The following is a 20,580-nucleotide window of genomic DNA, read 5'->3' on the forward strand; positions in this document are numbered from 1 at the left end:
AAAAGTGTGGTATACCCCAGTAAACAATAACTGTGGTTTTGCCATCCCACGGTAAAAAATCTCTATTATTCAGCTTTTGGTAGTTTTTTCCGTAAAGAAAAACAGTAGTGTCTCCTGACTCTTGTGACACAAAAATATATCTGTTGAAAATAGTCTTGTGTAGGCCCGACATCCCAGTGTGGTTTCGCAGTTCCACGGGTCAAATCGCTGTACTATCCAGTTTTGGGCCTTTGGTATCTAAAAAAAAAGCAGTTTGAGTGTGTCGCTCACTGTTCAGCCGCAAATATCTCTATTTAAAAAAGTGTGGTATACCCCAGTAAACAATAACTGTGGTTTTGCCATCCCACGGTAAAAAATCTCTATTATTCAGCTTTCGGTAGTTTTTTCCGTAAAGAAAAACAGTAGTGTCTCCTGACTGTTGTGACACAAAAATATATCTGTTGAAAATAGTCTTGTGTAGGCCCGACATCCCAGTGTGGTTTCGCAGTTCCACGGGTCAAATCGCTGTACTATCCAGTTTTGGGCCTTTGGTATCTAAAAAAAAAGCAGTTTGAGTGTGTCGCTCACTGTTCAGCCGCAAATATCTCTATTTAAAAAGTGTGGTATACCCCAGTAAACAATAACTGTGGTTTTGCCATCCCATGGTAAAAAATCTCTATTATTCAGCTTTGGTAGTTTTTTCCGTAAAGAAAAACAGTAATGTCTCCTGACTGTTGTGACACAAAAATATATCTGTTGAAAATAGTCTTGTGTAGGCCTGACATCCCAGTGTGGTTTCGCAGTTCCACGGGTCAAATCGCTGTACTATCCAGTTTTGGGCCTTTGGTATCTAAAAAAAAAGCAGTTTGAGTGTGTCGCTCACTGTTCAGCCGCAAATATCTCTATTTAAAAAAGTGTGGTATACCCCAGAAAACAATAACTGTGGTTTTGCCATCCCACGGTAAAAAATCTCTATTATTCAGCTTTTGGTAGTTTTTTCCGTAAAGAAAAACAGTAGTGTCTCCTGACTGTTGTGACACAAAAATATATCTGTTGAAAATAGTCTTGTGTAGGCCCGACATCCCAGTGTGGTTTCGCAGTTCCACGGGTCAAATCGTTGTAGTATCCAGTTTATGGCCTTTGGTATCTAAAAAAAAAGCAGTTTTAGTGTGTCGCTCACTGTTCAGCCGCAAATATCTCTATTTAAAAAAGTGTGGTATACCCCAGTAAACAATAACTGTGGTTTTGCCATACCACGGTAAAAAATCTCTATTATTCAGCTTTTGGTAGTTTTTTCCGTAAAGAAAAACAGTAGTGTCTCCTGACTTTTGTGACACAAAAATATATCTGTTGAAAATAGTCTTGTGTAGGCCTGACATCCCAGTGTGGTTTCGCAGTTCCACTGGTCAAATCGCTGTACTATCCAGTTTTGGGCCTTTGGTATCTAAAAAAAAGCAGTTTGAGTGTGTCGCTCACTGTTCAGCCGCAAATATCTCTATTTAAAAAAGTGTGGTATACCCCAGTAAACAATAACTGTGGTTTTGCCATCCCATGGTAAAAAATCTCTATTATTCAGCTTTGGTAGTTTTTTCCGTAAAGAAAAACAGTAATGTCTCCTGACTGTTGTGACACAAAAATATATCTGTTGAAAATAGTCTTGTGTAGGCCTGACATCCCAGTGTGGTTTCGCAGTTCCACGGGTCAAATCGCTGTACTATCCAGTTTTGGGCCTTTGGTATCTAAAAAAAAAGCAGTTTGAGTGTGTCGCTCACTGTTCAGCCGCAAATATCTCTATTTAAAAAAGTGTGGTATACCCCAGAAAACAATAACTGTGGTTTTGCCATCCCACGGTAAAAAATCTCTATTATTCAGCTTTTGGTAGTTTTTTCCGTAAAGAAAAACAGTAGTGTCTCCTGACTGTTGTGACACAAAAATATATCTGTTGAAAATAGTCTTGTGTAGGCCCGACATCCCAGTGTGGTTTCGCAGTTCCACGGGTCAAATCGTTGTACCATCCAGTTTTGGGCCTTTGGTATCTAAAAAAAAAGCAGTTTTAGTTGTGTCGCTCACTGTTCAGCCGCAAATATCTCTATTTAAAAAAGTGTGGTATACCCCAGTAAACAATAACTGTGGTTTTGCCATACCACGGTAAAAAATCTCTATTATTCAGCTTTTGGTAGTTTTTTCCGTAAAGAAAAACAGTAGTGTCTCCTGACTGTTGTGACACAAAAATATATCTGTTGAAAATAGTCTTGTGTAGGCCTGACATCCGAGTGTGGTTTCGCAGTTCCACGGGTCAAATCGCTGTACTATCCAGTTTTGGGCCTTTGGTATCTAAAAAAAAAGCAGTTTGAGTGTGTCGCTCACTGTTCAGCCGCAAATATCTCTATTTAAAAAAGTGTGGTATACCCCAGTAAACAATAACTGTGGTTTTGCCATCCCACGGTAAAAAATCTCTATTATTCAGCTTTTGGTATTTTTTTCCGTAAAGAAAAACAGTAGTGTCTCCTGACTGTTGTGACACAAAAACATATCTGTTGAAAATAGTCTTGTGTAGGCCTGACATCCCAGTGTGGTTTCGCAGTTCCACGGGTCAAATCGCTGTACTATCCAGTTTTGGGCCTTTGGTATCTAGAAAAAAAGCAGTTTGAGTGTGTCGCTCACTGTTCAGCCGCAAATATCTCTATTTAAAATAGTGTGGCATACCCCAGTAAACAATAACTGTGGTTTTGCCATCCCACGGTAAAAAAGCTCTATTATTCAGCTTTGGTAGTTTTTTCCGTAAAGAAAAACAGCAGTGTCTCCTGACTGTTGTGACACAAAAATATATCTGTTGAAAATAGTCTTGTGTAGGCCCGACATCCCAGTGTGGTTTCGCAGTTCCACGGGTCAAAACGCTGTACTATCCAGTTTTGGGCCTTTGGTATCTAAGAAAATACAGTTTGAGTGTGTCGCTCACTGTTCAGCCGCAAATATCTCTATTTAAAAAAGTGTGGTATACCCCAGTAAACAATAACTGTGGTTTTGCCATCCCACGGTAAAAAATCTCTATTATTCAGCTTTTGGTAGTTTTTTCCGTAAAGAAAAACAGTAGTGTCTCCTGACTGTTGTGACACAAAAATATATCTGTTGAAAATAGTCTTGTGTAGGCCCGACATCCCAGTGTGTTTTCGCAGTTCCACGGGTCAAATCGCTGTACTATCCAGTTTTGGGCCTTTGGTATCTAAAAAAAAAGCAGTTTGAGTGTGTCGCTCACTGTTCAGCCGCAAATATCTCTATTTAAAAAAGTGTGGTATACCCCAGTAAACAATAACTGTGGTTTTGCCATCCCACGGTAAAAAATCTCTATTATTCAGCTTTTGGTAGTTTTTTCCGTAAAGAAAAACAGTAGTGTCTCCTGACTCTTGTGACACAAAAATATATCTGTTGAAAATAGTCTTGTGTAGGCCCGACATCCCAGTGTGGTTTCGCAGTTCCACGGGTCAAATCGCTGTACTATCCAGTTTTGGGCCTTTGGTATCTAAAAAAAAAGCAGTTTGAGTGTGTCGCTCACTGTTCAGCCGCAAATATCTCTATTTAAAAAAGTGTGGTATACCCCAGTAAACAATAACTGTGGTTTTGCCATCCCACGGTAAAAAATCTCTATTATTCAGCTTTCGGTAGTTTTTTCCGTAAAGAAAAACAGTAGTGTCTCCTGACTGTTGTGACACAAAAATATATCTGTTGAAAATAGTCTTGTGTAGGCCCGACATCCCAGTGTGGTTTCGCAGTTCCACGGGTCAAATCGCTGTACTATCCAGTTTTGGGCCTTTGGTATCTAAAAAAAAAGCAGTTTGAGTGTGTCGCTCACTGTTCAGCCGCAAATATCTCTATTTAAAAAAGTGTGGTATACCCCAGTAAACAATAACTGTGGTTTTGCCATCCCATGGTAAAAAATCTCTATTATTCAGCTTTGGTAGTTTTTTCCGTAAAGAAAAACAGTAATGTCTCCTGACTGTTGTGACACAAAAATATATCTGTTGAAAATAGTCTTGTGTAGGCCTGACATCCCAGTGTGGTTTCGCAGTTCCACGGGTCAAATTGCTGTACTATCCAGTTTTGGGCCTTTGGTATCTAAAAAAAAAGCAGTTTGAGTGTGTCGCTCACTGTTCAGCCGCAAATATCTCTATTTAAAAAAGTGTGGTATACCCCAGAAAACAATAACTGTGGTTTTGCCATCCCACGGTAAAAAATCTCTATTATTCAGCTTTTGGTAGTTTTTTCCGTAAAGAAAAACAGTAGTGTCTCCTGACTGTTGTGACACAAAAATATATCTGTTGAAAATAGTCTTGTGTAGGCCCGACATCCCAGTGTGGTTTCGCAGTTCCACGGGTCAAATCGTTGTAGTATCCAGTTTATGGCCTTTGGTATCTAAAAAAAAAGCAGTTTTAGTGTGTCGCTCACTGTTCAGCCGCAAATATCTCTATTTAAAAAAGTGTGGTATACCCCAGTAAACAATAACTGTGGTTTTGCCATACCACGGTAAAAAATCTCTATTATTCAGCTTTTGGTAGTTTTTTCCGTAAAGAAAAACAGTAGTGTCTCCTGACTTTTGTGACACAAAAATATATCTGTTGAAAATAGTCTTGTGTAGGCCTGACATCCCAGTGTGGTTTCGCAGTTCCACTGGTCAAATCGCTGTACTATCCAGTTTTGGGCCTTTGGTATCTAAAAAAAGCAGTTTGAGTGTGTCGCTCACTGTTCAGCCGCAAATATCTCTATTTAAAAAAGTGTGGTATACCCCAGTAAACAATAACTGTGGTTTTGCCATCCCATGGTAAAAAATCGCTATTATTCAGCTTTTGGTAGTTTTTTCCGTAAAGAAAAACAGTAGTGTCTCCTGACTGTTGTGACACAAAAATATATCTGTTGAAAATAGTCTTCTGTAGGCCCGACATCCCAGTGTGGTTTTGCAGTTCCACGGGTCAAATCTCTGTACTATCCAGTTTTGGGCCTTTGGTATATAAAAACAAAAGCAGTTTGAGTGTGTCGCTCACTGTTCAGCCGCAAATATCTCTATTTAAAAAAGGGTGGTATACCCCAGTAAACAATAACTGTGGTTTTGCCATCCCACGGTAAAAAATCTCTATTATTCAGCTTTTGGTAGTTTTTTCCGTAAAGAAAAACAGTAGTGTCTCCTGACTGCTGTGATACAAAAATATATCTGTTGAAAATAGTCTTGTGTAGGCCCGACATCCCAGTGTGGTTTCGCAGTTCCACGGGTCAAATTGCTGTACTATCCAGTTTTGGGCCTTTGGTATCTAAAAAAAAAGCAGTTTGAGTGTGTCACTCACTGTTCAGCCGCAAATATCTCTATTTAAAAAAGTGTGGTATACCCCAGTAAACAATAACTGTGGTTTTGCCATCCCACGGTAAAAAATCTCTATTATTCAGCTTTTGGTAGTTTTTTCCGTAAAGAAAAACAGTAGTGTCTCCTGACTGTTGTGACACAAAAATATATCTGTTGAAAATAGTCTTGTGTAGGCCCGACATCCCAGTGTGGTTTCGCAGCTCCACGGGTCAAATCGCTGTACTATCCAGTTTTGGGCCTTTGGTATCTAAAAAAAAAGCAGTTTGAGTGTGTCGCTCACTGTTCAGCCGCAAATATCTCTATTTAAAAAAGTGTGGTATACCCCAGTAAACAATAACTGTGGTTTTGCCATCCCACGGTAAAAAATCTCTATTATTCAGCTTTTGGTAGTTTTTTCCGTAAAGAAAAACAGTAGTGTCTCCTGACTGTTGTGACACAAAAATATATCTGTTGAAAATAGTCTTGTGTTGGCCCGACATCCCAGTGTGGTTTCGCAGTTCCACGGGTCAAATCGCTGTACTATCCAGTTTTGGGCCTTTGGTATCTAAAAAAAAAAGCAGTTTGAGTGTGTCGCTCACTGTTCAGCCGCAAATATCTCTATTTAAAAAAGGGTGGTATACCCCAGTAAACAATAACTGTGGTTTTGCCATCCCACGGTAAAAAATCTCTATTATTCAGCTTTCGGTAGTTTTTTCCGTAAAGAAAAACAGTAGTGTCTCCTGACTGTTGTGACACAAAATTATATCTGTTGAAAATAGTCTTGTGTAGGCCCGACATCCCAGTGTGGTTTCGCAGTTCCACGGGTCAAATCACTGTACTATCCAGTTTTGGGCCTTTGGTATCTAAAAAAAAAGCAGTTTGAGTGTGTCGCTCACTGTTCAGCCGCAAATATCTCTATTTAAAAAAGTGTGGTATACCCCAGTAAACAATAACTGTGGTTTTGCCATCCCATGGTAAAAAATCTCTATTATTCAGCTTTGGTAGTTTTTTCCGTAAAGAAAAACAGTAATGTCTCCTGACTGTTGTGACACAAAAATATATCTGTTGAAAATAGTCTTGTGTAGGCCTGACATCCCAGTGTGGTTTCGCAGTTCCACGGGTCAAATCGCTGTACTATCCAGTTTTGGGCCTTTGGTATCTAAAAAAAAAGCAGTTTGAGTGTGTCGCTCACTGTTCAGCCGCAAATATCTCTATTTAAAAAAGTGTGGTATACCCCAGAAAACAATAACTGTGGTTTTGCCATCCCACGGTAAAAAATCTCTATTATTCAGCTTTTGGTAGTTTTTTCCGTAAAGAAAAACAGTAGTGTCTCCTGACTGTTGTGACACAAAAATATATCTGTTGAAAATAGTCTTGTGTAGGCCCGACATCCCAGTGTGGTTTCGCAGTTCCACGGGTCAAATCGTTGTAGTATCCAGTTTATGGCCTTTGGTATCTAAAAAAAAAGCAGTTTTAGTGTGTCGCTCACTGTTCAGCCGCAAATATCTCTATTTAAAAAAGTGTGGTATACCCCAGTAAACAATAACTGTGGTTTTGCCATACCACGGTAAAAAATCTCTATTATTCAGCTTTTGGTAGTTTTTTCCGTAAAGAAAAACAGTAGTGTCTCCTGACTTTTGTGACACAAAAATATATCTGTTGAAAATAGTCTTGTGTAGGCCTGACATCCCAGTGTGGTTTCGCAGTTCCACTGGTCAAATCGCTGTACTATCCAGTTTTGGGCCTTTGGTATCTAAAAAAAAGCAGTTTGAGTGTGTCGCTCACTGTTCAGCCGCAAATATCTCTATTTAAAAAAGTGTGGTATACCCCAGTAAACAATAACTGTGGTTTTGCCATCCCATGGTAAAAAATCGCTATTATTCAGCTTTTGGTAGTTTTTTCCGTAAAGAAAAACAGTAGTGTCTCCTGACTGTTGTGACACAAAAATATATCTGTTGAAAATAGTCTTCTGTAGGCCCGACATCCCAGTGTGGTTTTGCAGTTCCACGGGTCAAATCTCTGTACTATCCAGTTTTGGGCCTTTGGTATATAAAAACAAAAGCAGTTTGAGTGTGTCGCTCACTGTTCAGCCGCAAATATCTCTATTTAAAAAAGGGTGGAATACCCCAGTAAACAATAACTGTGGTTTTGCCATCCCACGGTAAAAAATCTCTATTATTCAGCTTTTGGTAGTTTTTTCCGTAAAGAAAAACAGTAGTGTCTCCTGACTGCTGTGATACAAAAATATATCTGTTGAAAATAGTCTTGTGTAGGCCCGACATCCCAGTGTGGTTTCGCAGTTCCACGGGTCAAATTGCTGTACTATCCAGTTTTGGGCCTTTGGTATCTAAAAAAAAAGCAGTTTGAGTGTGTCACTCACTGTTCAGCCGCAAATATCTCTATTTAAAAAAGTGTGGTATACCCCAGTAAACAATAACTGTGGTTTTGCCATCCCACGGTAAAAAATCTCTATTATTCAGCTTTTGGTAGTTTTTTCCGTAAAGAAAAACAGTAGTGTCTCCTGACTGTTGTGACACAAAAATATATCTGTTGAAAATAGTCTTGTGTAGGCCCGACATCCCAGTGTGGTTTCGCAGCTCCACGGGTCAAATCGCTGTACTATCCAGTTTTGGGCCTTTGGTATCTAAAAAAAAAGCAGTTTGAGTGTGTCGCTCACTGTTCAGCCGCAAATATCTCTATTTAAAAAAGTGTGGTATACCCCAGTAAACAATAACTGTGGTTTTGCCATCCCACGGTAAAAAATCTCTATTATTCAGCTTTTGGTAGTTTTTTCCGTAAAGAAAAACAGTAGTGTCTCCTGACTGTTGTGACACAAAAATATATCTGTTGAAAATAGTCTTGTGTTGGCCCGACATCCCAGTGTGGTTTCGCAGTTCCACGGGTCAAATCGCTGTACTATCCAGTTTTGGGCCTTTGGTATCTAAAAAAAAAAGCAGTTTGAGTGTGTCGCTCACTGTTCAGCCGCAAATATCTCTATTTAAAAAAGGGTGGTATACCCCAGTAAACAATAACTGTGGTTTTGCCATCCCACGGTAAAAAATCTCTATTATTCAGCTTTTGGTAGTTTTTTCCGTAAAGAAAAACAGTAGTGTCTCCTGACTGTTGTGACACAAAAATATATCTGTTGAAAATAGTCTTGTGTAGGCCCGACATCCCAGTGTGGTTTCGCAGTTCCACGGGTCAAATCGCTGTACTATCCAGTTTTGGGCCTTTGGTATCTAAAAAAAAAAGCAGTTTGAGTGTGTCGCTCACTGTTCAGCCGCAAATATCTCTATTTAAAAAAGGGTGGTATACCCCAGTAAACAATAACTGTGGTTTTGCCATCCCACGGTAAAAAATCTCTATTATTCAGCTTTTGGTAGTTTTTTCCGTAAAGAAAAACAGTAGTGTCTCCTGACTGCTGTGATACAAAAATATATCTGTTGAAAATAGTCTTGTGTAGGCCTGACATCCCAGTGTGGTTTCGCAGTTCCACTGGTGAAATCGCTGTACTATCCAGTTTTGGGCCTTTGGTATCTACAAAAAAGCAGTTTGAGTGTGTCGCTCACTGTTCAGCCGCAAATATCTCTATTTAAAAAAGTGTGGTATACCCCAGTAAACAATAACTGTGGTTTTGCCATCCCATGGTAAAAAATCGCTATTATTCAGCTTTTGGTAGTTTTTTCCGTAAAGAAAAACAGTAGTGTCTCCTGACTGTTGTGACACAAAAATATATCTGTTGAAAATAGTCTTCTGTAGGCCCGACATCCCAGTGTGGTTTTGCAGTTCCACGGGTCAAATCTCTGTACTATCCAGTTTTGGGCCTTTGGTATATAAAAACAAAAGCAGTTTGAGTGTGTCGCTCACTGTTCAGCCGCAAATATCTCTATTTAAAAAAGTGTGGTATACCCCAGTAAACAATAACTGTGGTTTTGCCATCCCACGGTAAAAAATCTCTATTATTTAGCTTTTGGTAGTTTTTTCCGTAAAGAAAAACAGTAGTGTCTCCTGACTGTTGTGACACAAAAATATATCTGTTGAAAATAGTCTTGTGTAGGCCCGACATCCCAGTGTGGTTTCGCAGTTCCACGGGTCAAATCGCTGTACTATCCAGTTTTGGGCCTTTGGTATCTAAAAAAAAAAGCAGTTTGAGTGTGTCGCTCACTGTTCAGCCGCAAATATCTCTATTTAAAAAAGGGTGGTATACCCCAGTAAACAATAACTGTGGTTTTGCCATCCCACGGTAAAAAATCTCTATTATTCAGCTTTTGGTAGTTTTTTCCGTAAAGAAAAACAGTAGTGTCTCCTGACTGCTGTGATACAAAAATATATCTGTTGAAAATAGTCTTGTGTAGGCCCGACATCCCAGTGTGGTTTCGCAGTTCCACGGGTCAAATCGCTGTACTATCCAGTTTTGGGCCTTTGGTATCTAAAAAAAAAGCAGTTTGAGTGTGTCACTCACTGTTCAGCCGCAAATATCTCTATTTAAAAAAGTGTGGTATACCCCAGTAAACAATAACTGTGGTTTTGCCATCCCACGGTAAAAAATCTCTATTATTCAGCTTTTGGTAGTTTTTTCCGTAAAGAAAAACAGTAGTGTCTCCTGACTGTTGTGACACAAAAATATATCTGTTGAAAATAGTCTTGTGTAGGCCCGACATCCCAGTGTGGTTTCGCAGCTCCACGGGTCAAATCGCTGTACTATCCAGTTTTGGGCCTTTGGTATCTAAAAAAAAAGCAGTTTGAGTGTGTCGCTCACTGTTCAGCCGCAAATATCTCTATTTAAAAAAGTGTGGTATACCGCAGTAAACAATAACTGTGGTTTTGCCATCCCACGGTAAAAAATCTCTATTATTCAGCTTTTGGTAGTTTTTTCCGTAAAGAAAAACAGTAGTGTCTCCTGACTGTTGTGACACAAAAATATATCTGTTGAAAATAGTCTTGTGTTGGCCCGACATCCCAGTGTGGTTTCGCAGTTCCACGGGTCAAATCGCTGTACTATCCAGTTTTGGGCCTTTGGTATCTAAAAAAAAAAGCAGTTTGAGTGTGTCGCTCACTGTTCAGCCGCAAATATCTCTATTTAAAAAAGGGTGGTATACCCCAGTAAACAATAACTGTGGTTTTGCCATCCCACGGTAAAAAATCTCTATTATTCAGCTTTTGGTAGTTTTTTCCGTAAAGAAAAACAGTAGTGTCTCCTGACTGCTGTGATACAAAAATATATCTGTTGAAAATAGTCTTGTGTAGGCCCGACATCCCAGTGTGGTTTCGCAGTTCCACGGGTCAAATCGCTGTACTATCCAGTTTTGGGCCTTTGGTATCTAAAAAAAAAGCAGTTTGAGTGTGTCACTCACTGTTCAGCCGCAAATATCTCTATTTAAAAAAGTGTGGTATACCCCAGTAAACAATAACTGTGGTTTTGCCATCCCACGGTAAAAAATCTCTATTATTCAGCTTTTGGTAGTTTTTTCCGTAAAGAAAAACAGTAGTGTCTCCTGACTGTTGTGACACAAAAATATATCTGTTGAAAATAGTCTTGTGTAGGCCCGACATCCCAGTGTGGTTTCGCAGCTCCACGGGTCAAATCGCTGTACTATCCAGTTTTGGGCCTTTGGTATCTAAAAAAAAAGCAGTTTGAGTGTGTCGCTCACTGTTCAGCCGCAAATATCTCTATTTTAAAAAGTGTGGTATACCCCAGTAAACAATAACTGTGGTTTTGCCATCCCACGGTAAAAAATCTCTATTATTCAGCTTTTGGTAGTTTTTTCCGTAAAGAAAAACAGTAGTGTCTCCTGACTGTTGTGACACAAAAATATATCTGTTGAAAATAGTCTTGGGTTGGCCCGACATCCCAGTGTGGTTTCGCAGTTCCAAGGGTCAAATCGCTGTACTATCCAGTTTTGGGCCTTTGGTATCTAAAAAAAAAAGCAGTTTGAGTGTGTCGCTCACTGTTCAGCTGCAAATATCTCTATTTAAAAAGGGGTGGTATACCCCAGTAAACAATAACTGTGGTTTTGCCATCCCACGGTAAAAAATCTCTATTATTCAGCTTTTGGTAGTTTTTTCCGTAAAGGAAAACAGTAGTGTCTCCTGACTGCTGTGATACAAAAATATATCTGTTGAAAATAGTCTTGTGTAGGCCCGACATCCCAGTGTGGTTTCGCAGTTCCACGGGTCAAATCGCTGTACTATCCAGTTTTGGGCCTTTGGTATCTAAAAAAAAAGCAGTTTGAGTGTGTCGCTCACTGTTCAGCCGCAAATATCTGTATTTAAAAAAGTGTGGGATACCCCAGTAAACAATAACTGTGGTTTTGCCATCCCACGGTAAAAAATCTCTATTATTCAGCTTTTGGTAGTTTTTTCCGTAAAGAAAAACAGTAGTGTCTCCTGACTGTTGTGACACAAAAATATATCTGTTGAAAATAGTCTTGTGTAGGCCCGACATCCCAGTGTGGTTTCTCAGTTCCACGGGTCAAATCGCTGTACTATCCAGTTTTGGGCCTTTGGTATCTAAAAAAAAAGCAGTTTGAGTGGGTCGCTCACTGTTCAGCCGCAAATATCCCTATTTAAAAAAGTGTGGTATACCCCAGTAAACAATAACTGTGGTTTTGCCATCCCACGGTAAAAAATCTCTATTATTCAGCTTTTGGTAGTTTTTTCCGTGAAGAAAAACAGTAGTGTCTCCTGACTCTTGTGACACAAAAATATATCTGTTGAAAATAGTCTTGTGTAGGCCTGACATCCCAGTGTGGTTTCGCAGTTCCACGGGTCAAATCGCTGTACTATCCAGTTTTGGGCCTTTGGTATCTAAAAAAAAGCAGTTTGAGTGTGTCGCTCACTGTTCAGCCGCAAATATCTCTATTTAAAAAGTGTGGTATACCCCAGTAAACAATAACTGTGGTTTTGCCATCCCACGGTAAAAAATCTCTATTATTCAGCTTTTGGTAGTTTTTTCCGTAAAGAAAAACAGTAGTGTCTCCTGACTGTTGTGACACAAAAATATATCTGTTGAAAATAGTCTTGTGTTGGCCCGACATCCCAGTGTGGTTTCGCAGTTCCACGGGTCAAATCGCTGTACTATCCAGTTTTGGGCCTTTGGTATCTAAAAAAAAAAGCAGTTTGAGTGTGTCGCTCACTGTTCAGCCGCAAATATCTGTATTTAAAAAAGTGTGGTATACCCCAGTAAACAATAACTGTGGTTTTGCCATCCCACGGTAAAAAATCTCTATTATTCAGCTTTTGGTAGTTTTTTCCGTAAAGAAAAACAGTAGTGTCTCCTGACTGTTGTGACACAAAAATATATCTGTTGAAAATAGTCTTGTGTAGGCCCGACATCCCAGTGTGGTTTCGCAGTTCCACGGGTCAAATCGCTGTACTATCCAGTTTTGGGCCTTTGGTATCTAAAAAAAAAGCAGTTTGAGTGTGTCGCTCACTGTTCAGCCGCAAATATCTCTATTTAAAAAAGTGTGGTATACCCCAGTAAACAATAACTGTGGTTTTACCATCCCACGGTAAAAAATCTCTATTACTCAGCTTTTGGTAGTTTTTTCCGTAAAGAAAAACAGTAGTGTCTCCTGACTGTTGTGACACAAAAATATATCTGTTGAAAATAATCTTTTGTAGGCCTGACATCCCAGTGTGGTTTCGCAGTTCCACGGGTCAAATCGCTGTACTATACAGTTTTGGGCCTTTGGTATCTAAAAAAAAAGCAGTTTGAGTGTGTCGCTCACTGTTCAGCCGCAAATATCTCTATTTAAAAAAGTGTGGTATACCCCAGAAAACAATAACTGTGGTTTTGCCATCCCACGGTAAAAAATCTCTATTATTCAGCTTTTGGTAGTTTTTTCCGTAAAGAAAAACAGTAGTGTCCCCTGACTGTTGTGACACAAAATATATCTGTTGAAAATAGTCTTGTGTAAGCCTGACATCCCAGTGTGGTTTCGCAGTTCCACTGGTCAAATCACTGTACTATCCAGTTTTGGGCCTTTGGTATCTAAAAAAAAGCAGTTTGAGTGTATCACTCACTGTTCAGCCGCAAATATCTCTATTTAAAAAAGTGTGGTATACCCCAGAAAACAATAACTGTGGTTTTGCCATCCCACGGTAAAAAATCTCTATTATTCAGCTTTTGGTAGTTTTTTCCGTAAAGAAAAACAGTAGTGTCTCCTGACTCTTGTGACACAAAAATATATCTGTTGAAAATAGTCTTGTGTAGGCCTGACATCCCAGTGTGGTTTCGCAGTTCCACGGGTCAAATCGCTGTACTATCCAGTTTTGGGCCTTTGGTATCTAAAAAAAAAGCAGTTTGAGTGTGTCGCTCACTGTTCAGCCGCAAATATCTCTATTTAAAAAAGTGTGGCATACCCCAGTAAACAATAACTGTGGTTTTGCCATCCCATGGTAAAAAATCTCTATTATTCAGCTTTGGTAGTTTTTTCCATAAAGAAAAACAGTAGTGTCTCCTGACTGTTGTGACACAAAAATATATCTGTTGAAAATAGTCTTGTGTAGGCCCGACATCCCAGTGTGGTTTCGCAGTTCCACGGGTCAAATCGCTGTACTATCCAGTTTTGGGCCTTTGGTATCTAAAAAAAAAGCAGTTTGAGTGTGTCGCTCACTGTTCAGCCGCAAATATCTCTATTTAAAAAAGTGTGGCATACCCCAGTAAACAATAACTGTGGTTTTGCCATCCCACGGTAAAAAATCTCTATTATTCAGCTTTGGTAGTTTTTTCCATAAAGAAAAACAGTAGTGTCTCCTGACTGTTGTGACACAAAAATATATCTGTTGAAAATAGTCTTGTGTAGGCCTGACATCCCAGTGTGGTTTCGCAGTTCCACGGGTCAAATCGCTGTACTATCCAGTTTTGGGCCTTTGGTATCTAAAAAAAAAGCAGTTTGAGTGTTTCGCTCACTGTTCAGCCGCAAATATCTCTATTTAAAAAAGTGTGGTATACCCCAGTAAACAATAACTGTGGTTTTGCCATCCCACGGTAAAAAATCTCTATTATTCAGCTTTTGGTAGTTTTTTCCGTAAAGAAAAACAGTAGTGTCCCCTGACTGTTGTGACACAAAATATATCTGTTGAAAATAGTCTTGTGTAAGCCTGACATCCCAGTGTGGTTTCGCAGTTCCACTGGTCAAATCACTGTACTATCCAGTTTTGGGCCTTTGGTATCTAAAAAAAAGCAGTTTGAGTGTATCACTCACTGTTCAGCCGCAAATATCTCTATTTAAAAAAGTGTGGTATACCCCAGTAAACAATAACTGTGGTTTTGCCATCCCATGGTAAAAAATCTCTATTATTCAGCTTTTGGTAGTTTTTTCCGTAAAGAATAACAGTAGTGTCTCCTGACTGTTGTTACACAAAAATATATCTGTTGAAAATAGTCTTGTGTAGGCCCGACATCCCAGTGTGGTTTCGCAGTTCCACGGGTCAAATCGCTGTATTATCTAGTTTTGGGCCTTTGGTATCTAAAAAAAAAGCAGTTTGAGTGTGTCGCTCACTGTTCAGCCGCAAATATCTCTATTTAAAAAAGTGTGGTATACCCCAGTAAACAATAACTGTGGTTTTTCCATCCCACGGTAAAAAATCTCTATTATTCAGCTTTTGGTAGTTTTTTCCGTAAAGAAAAACAGTAGTGTCTCCTGACTGTTGTGACACAAAATATATCTGTTGAAAATAGTCTTGTGTAGGCCCGACATCCCAGTGTGGTTTCGCAGTTCCACGGGTCAAATCGCTGTACTATCCAGTTTTGGGCCTTTGGTATCTAAAAAAAAAGCAGTTTGAGTGTGTCGCTCACTGTTCAGCCGCAAATATCTCTATTTAAAAAAGTGTGGGATACCCCAGTAAACAATAACTGTGGTTTTGCCATCCCATGGTAAAAAATCTCTATTATTCAGCTTTTGGTAGTTTTTTCTGTAAAGAAAAACAGTAGTGTCTCCTGACTGTTGTGACACAAAAATATATCTGTTGAAAATAGTCTTGTGTAGGCCCGACATCCCAGTGTGGTTTCGCAGTTCCACGGGTCAAATCGCTGTACTATCTAGTTTTGGGCCTTTGGTATCTAAAAAAAAAGCAGTTTGAGTGTGTCGCTCACTGTTCAGCCGCAAATATCTCTATTTAAAAAAGTGTGGTATACCCCAGTAAACAATAACTGTGGTTTTTCCATCCCACGGTAAAAAATCTCTATTATTCAGCTTTTGGTAGTTTTTTCCGTAAAGAAAAACAGTAGTGTCTCCTGACTGTTGTGACACAAAATATATCTGTTGAAAATAGTCTTGTGTAGGCCCGACATCCCAGTGTGGTTTCGCAGTTCCACGGGTCAAATCGCTGTACTATCCAGTTTTGGGCCTTTGGTATCTAAAAAAAAAGCAGTTTGAGTGTGTCGCTCACTGTTCAGCCGCAAATATCTCTATTTAAAAAAGTGTGGGATACCCCAGTAAACAATAACTGTGGTTTTGCCATCCCACGGTAAAAAATCTCTATTATTCAGCTTTTGGTAGTTTTTTCTGTAAAGAAAAACAGTAGTGTCTCCTGACTGTTGTGACACAAAAATAAATCTGTTGAAAATAGTCTTGTGTAGGCCCGACATCCCAGTGTGGTTTCGCAGTTCCACGGGTCAAATCGCTGTACTATCCAGTTTTGGGCCTTTGGTATCTAAAAAAAAAGCAGTTTGAGTGTGTCGCTCACTGTTCAGCCGCAAATATCTCTATTTAAAAAAGTGTGGTATACCCGAGTAAACAATAACTGTGGTTTTGCCATCCCACGGTAAAAAATCTCTATTATTCAGCTTTTGGAAGTTTTTGCCGTAAAGAAAAACAGTAGTGTCTCCTGACTGTTGTGACACAAAAATATATGTGTTGAAAATAGTCTTGTGTAGGCCTGACATCCCAGTGTGGTTTCGCAGTTCCACGGGTCAAATCACTGTACTATCCAGTTTTGGGCCTTTGGTATCTAAAAAAAAAGCAGTTTGAGTGTGTCGCTCACTGTTCAGCCGCAAATATCTCTATTTAAAAAAGTGTGGTATACCCCAGTAAACAATAACTGTGGTTTTGCCATCCCACGGTAAAAAATCTCTATTATTCAGCTTTTGGTAGTTTTTTCCGTAAAGAAAAACAGTAGTGTCTCCTGACTGTTGTGACACAAAAATATATCTGTTGAAAATAGTCTTGTGTAGGCCCGACATCCCAGTGTGGTTTCGCAGTTCCACGGGTCAAATCGCTGTACTATCTAGTTTTGGGCCTTTGGTATCTAAAAAAAAAGCAGTTTTGAGTGTGTCGCTCACTGTTCAGCCGCAAATATCTCTATTTGAAAAAGTGTGGTATACCCCAGTAAACAATAACTGTGGTTTTGCCATCCCACGGTAAAAAATCTCTATTATTCAGCTTTTGGTAGTTTTTTCCGTAAAGAAAAACAGTAGTGTCTCCTGACTGTTGTGACACAAAAATATATCTGTTGAAAATAGTCTTGTGTAGGCCCGACATCTCAGTGTGGTTTCGCAGTTCCACGGGTCAAATCGCTGTACTATCTAGTTTTGGGCCTTTGGTATCTAAAAAAAAAGCAGTTTTAAGTGTGTCGCTCACTGTTCAGCCGCAAATATCTCCATTTAAAAAAGTGTGGTATACCCCAGTAAACAATAACTGTGGTTTTGCCATCCCATGGTAAAAAATCTCTATTATTCAGCTTTTGGTAGTTTTTTCCGTAAAGAAAAACAGTAGTGTCTCCTGACTGTTGTGACACAAAAATATATCTGTTGAAAACAGTCTTGTGTAGGCCTGACATCCCAGTGAGGTTTCGCAGTTCCACTGGTCAAATCGCTGTACTATCCAGTTTTGGGCCTTTGGTATCTAAAAACAAAAGCAGTTTGAGTGTGTCGCTCACTGTTCAGCCGCAAATATCTCTATTTAAAAAAGTGTGGTATACCCCAGTAAACAATAACTGTGGTTTTGCCATCCCACGGTAAAAAATCTCTATTATTCAGCTTTTGGTAGTTTTTTCCGTAAAGAAAAACAGTAGTGTCTCCTGACTGCTGTGATCCAAAAATATATCTGTTGAAAATAGTCTTGTGTAGGCCCGACATCCCAGTGTGGTTTCGCAGTTCCACGGGTCAAATCGCTGTACTATCCAGTTTTGGGCCTTTGGTATCTAAAAAAAAAGCAGTTTGAGTGTGTCACTCACTGTTCAGCCGCAAATATCTCTATTTAAAAAAGTGTGGTATACCCCAGTAAACAATAACTGTGGTTTTGCCATCCCACGGTAAAAAATCTCTATTATTCAGCTTTTGGTAGTTTTTTCCGTAAAGAAAAACAGTAGTGTCTCCTGACTCTTGTGACACAAAAATATATCTGTTGAAAATAATCTTTTGTAGGCCTGACATCCCAGTGTGGTTTCGCAGTTCCACGGGTCAAATCGCTGTACTATCCAGTTTTGGGCCTTTGGTATCTAAAAAAAAAGCAGTTTGAGTGTGTCGCTCACTGTTCAGCCGCAAATATCTCTATTTAAAAAAGTGTGGCATACCCCAGTAAACAATAACTGTGGTTTTGCCATCCCATGGTAAAAAATCTCTATTATTCAGCTTTGGTAGTTTTTTCCGTAAAGAAAAACAGTATTGTCTCCTGACTATTGTGACACAAAAATATATCTGTTGAAAATAGTCTTGTGTAGGCCCGACATCCCAGTGTGGTTTCGCAGTTCCACGGGTCAAATCGCTGTACTATCCAGTTTTGGGCCTTTGGTATCTAAAAAAAGAGCAGTTTGAGTGTGTCGCTCACTGTTCAGCCGCAAATATCTCTATTTAAAAAAGTGTGGTATACCCCAGAAAACAATAACTGTGGTTTTGCCATCCCACGGTAAAAAATCTCTATTATTCAGCTTTTGGTAGTTTTTTCCGTAAAGAAAAACAGTAGTGTCTCCTGACTCTTGTGACACAAAAATATATCTGTTGAAAATAGTCTTGTGTAGGCCTGACATCCCAGTGTGGTTTCGCAGTTCCACGGGTCAAATCGCTGTACTATCCAGTTTTGGGCCTTTGGTATCTAAAAAAAAGCAGTTTGAGTGTGTCGCTCACTGTTCAGCCGCAAATATCTCTATTTAAAAAAGTGTGGCATACCCCAGTAAACAATAACTGTGGTTTTGCCATCCCACGGTAAAAAATCTCTATTATTCAGCTTTTGGTAGTTTTTTCCGTAAAGAAAAACAGTAGTGTCTCCTGACTCTTGTGACACAAAAATATATCTGTTGAAAATAGTCTTGTGTAGGCCTGACATCCCAGTGTGGTTTCGCAGTTCCACGGGTCAAATCGCTGTACTATCCAGTTTTGGGCCTTTGGTATCTAAAAAAAAGCAGTTTGAGTGTGTCGCTCACTGTTCAGCCGCAAATATCTCTATTTAAAAAAGTGTGGCATACCCCAGTAAACAATAACTGTGGTTTTGCCATCCCACGGTAAAAAATCTCTATTATTCAGCTTTTGGTAGTTTTTTCCGTAAAGAAAAACAGTAGTGTCTCCTGACTCTTGTGACACAAAAATATATCTGTTGAAAATAGTCTTGTGTAGGCCTGACATCCCAGTGTGGTTTCGCAGTTCCACGGGTCAAATCGCTGTACTATCCAGTTTTGGGCCTTTGGTATCTAAAAAAAAGCAGTTTGAGTGTGTCGCTCACTGTTCAGCCGCAAATATCTCTATTTAAAAAAGTGTGGCATACCCCAGTAAACAATAACTGTGGTTTTGCCATCCCACGGTAAAAAATCTCTATTATTCAGCTTTGGTAGTTTTTTCTGTAAAGAAAAACAGTAGTGTCTCCTGACTGTTGTGACACAAAAATATATCTGTTGAAAATAGTCTTGTGTAGGCCCGACATCCCAGTGTGGTTTCGCATTTCCATGGGTCAAATCGCTGTACTATCCAGCTTTGGGCCTTTGGTATCTAAAAAAAAAGCAGTTTGAGTGTGTCGATCACTGTTCAGCCGCAAATATCTCTATTTAAAAAAGTGTGGGATACCCCAGTAAACTATAACAGGTATTGCCATCCCACGGTAAAAAATCTCTATTATTCAGCTTTTGGTAGTTTTTTCCGTAAAGAAAAACAGTAGTGTCTCCTGACTGTTGTGACACAAAAATAAATCTGTTGAAAATAATCTTGTGTAGGCCCGACATCCCAGTGTGGTTTCGCAGTTCCACGGGTCAAATCGCTGTACTATCCAGTTTTGGGCCTTTGGTATCTAAAAAAAAAGCAGTTTGAGTGTGTCGCTCACTGTTCAGCCACAAATATCTCTATTTAAAAAAGTGTGGTATACCCCAGTAAACAATAACTGTGGTTTTTCCATCCCACGGTAAAAAATCTCTATTATTCAGCTTTTGGTAGTTTTTTCCGTAAAGAAAAACAGTAGTGTCCCCTGACTGTTGTGACACAAAATATATCTGTTGAAAATAGTCTTGTGTAGGCCCGACATCCCAGTGTGGTTTCGCAGTTCCACGTGTCAAATCACTGTACTATCCAGTTTTGGGCCTTTGGTATCTAAAAAAAAGCAGTTTGAGTGTGTCACTCACTGTTCAGCCGCAAATATCTCTATTTAAAAAAGTGTGGTATACCCCAGTAAACAATAACTGTGGTTTTGCCATCCCACGGTAAAAAATCTCTATTATTCAGCTTTTGGTAGTTTTTTCCGTAAAGAAAAACAGTAGTGTCTCCTGACTATTGTGACACAAAAATATATCTGTTGAAAATAGTCTTGTGTAGGCCCGACATCCCAGTGTGGTTTCGCAGTTCCACTGGTCAAATCGCTGTAGTATCCAGTTTTGGGCCTTTGGTATCTAAAAAAAAAGCAGTTTGAGTGTGTTGCTCACTGTTCAGCCGCAAATATCTCTAATTAAAAAAGTGTGGTATACCCCAGTAAACAATAACTGTGGTTTTGCCATCCCACGGTAAAAAATCTCTATTATTCAGCTTTTGGTAGTTTTTTCCGTAAAGAAAAACAATAGTGTCTCCTGACTGTTGTGACACATAAATATATCTGTTGAAAACAGTCTTGTGTAGGCCTGACATCCCAGTGTGGTTTCGCAGTTCCACGGGTCAAATCGCTGTACTATCCAGTTTTGGGCCTTTGGTATCTAGAAAAAAAGGAGTTTGAGTGTGTCGCTCACTGTTCAGCCGCAAATATCTCTATTTAAAATAGTCTGGCATACCCCAGTAAACAATAACTGTGGTTTTGCCATCCCATGGTAAAAAATCTCTATTATTCAGCTTTGGTAGTTTTTTCCGTAAAGAAAAACAG

This window comes from Phyllobates terribilis, unplaced genomic scaffold (genome assembly GCF_046119375.1).
Source record: "Phyllobates terribilis strain yellow unplaced genomic scaffold, ASM4611937v1 Scaffold_3__8_contigs__length_932513732, whole genome shotgun sequence".
Lineage (NCBI taxonomy): Eukaryota > Metazoa > Chordata > Amphibia > Anura > Dendrobatidae > Phyllobates > Phyllobates terribilis.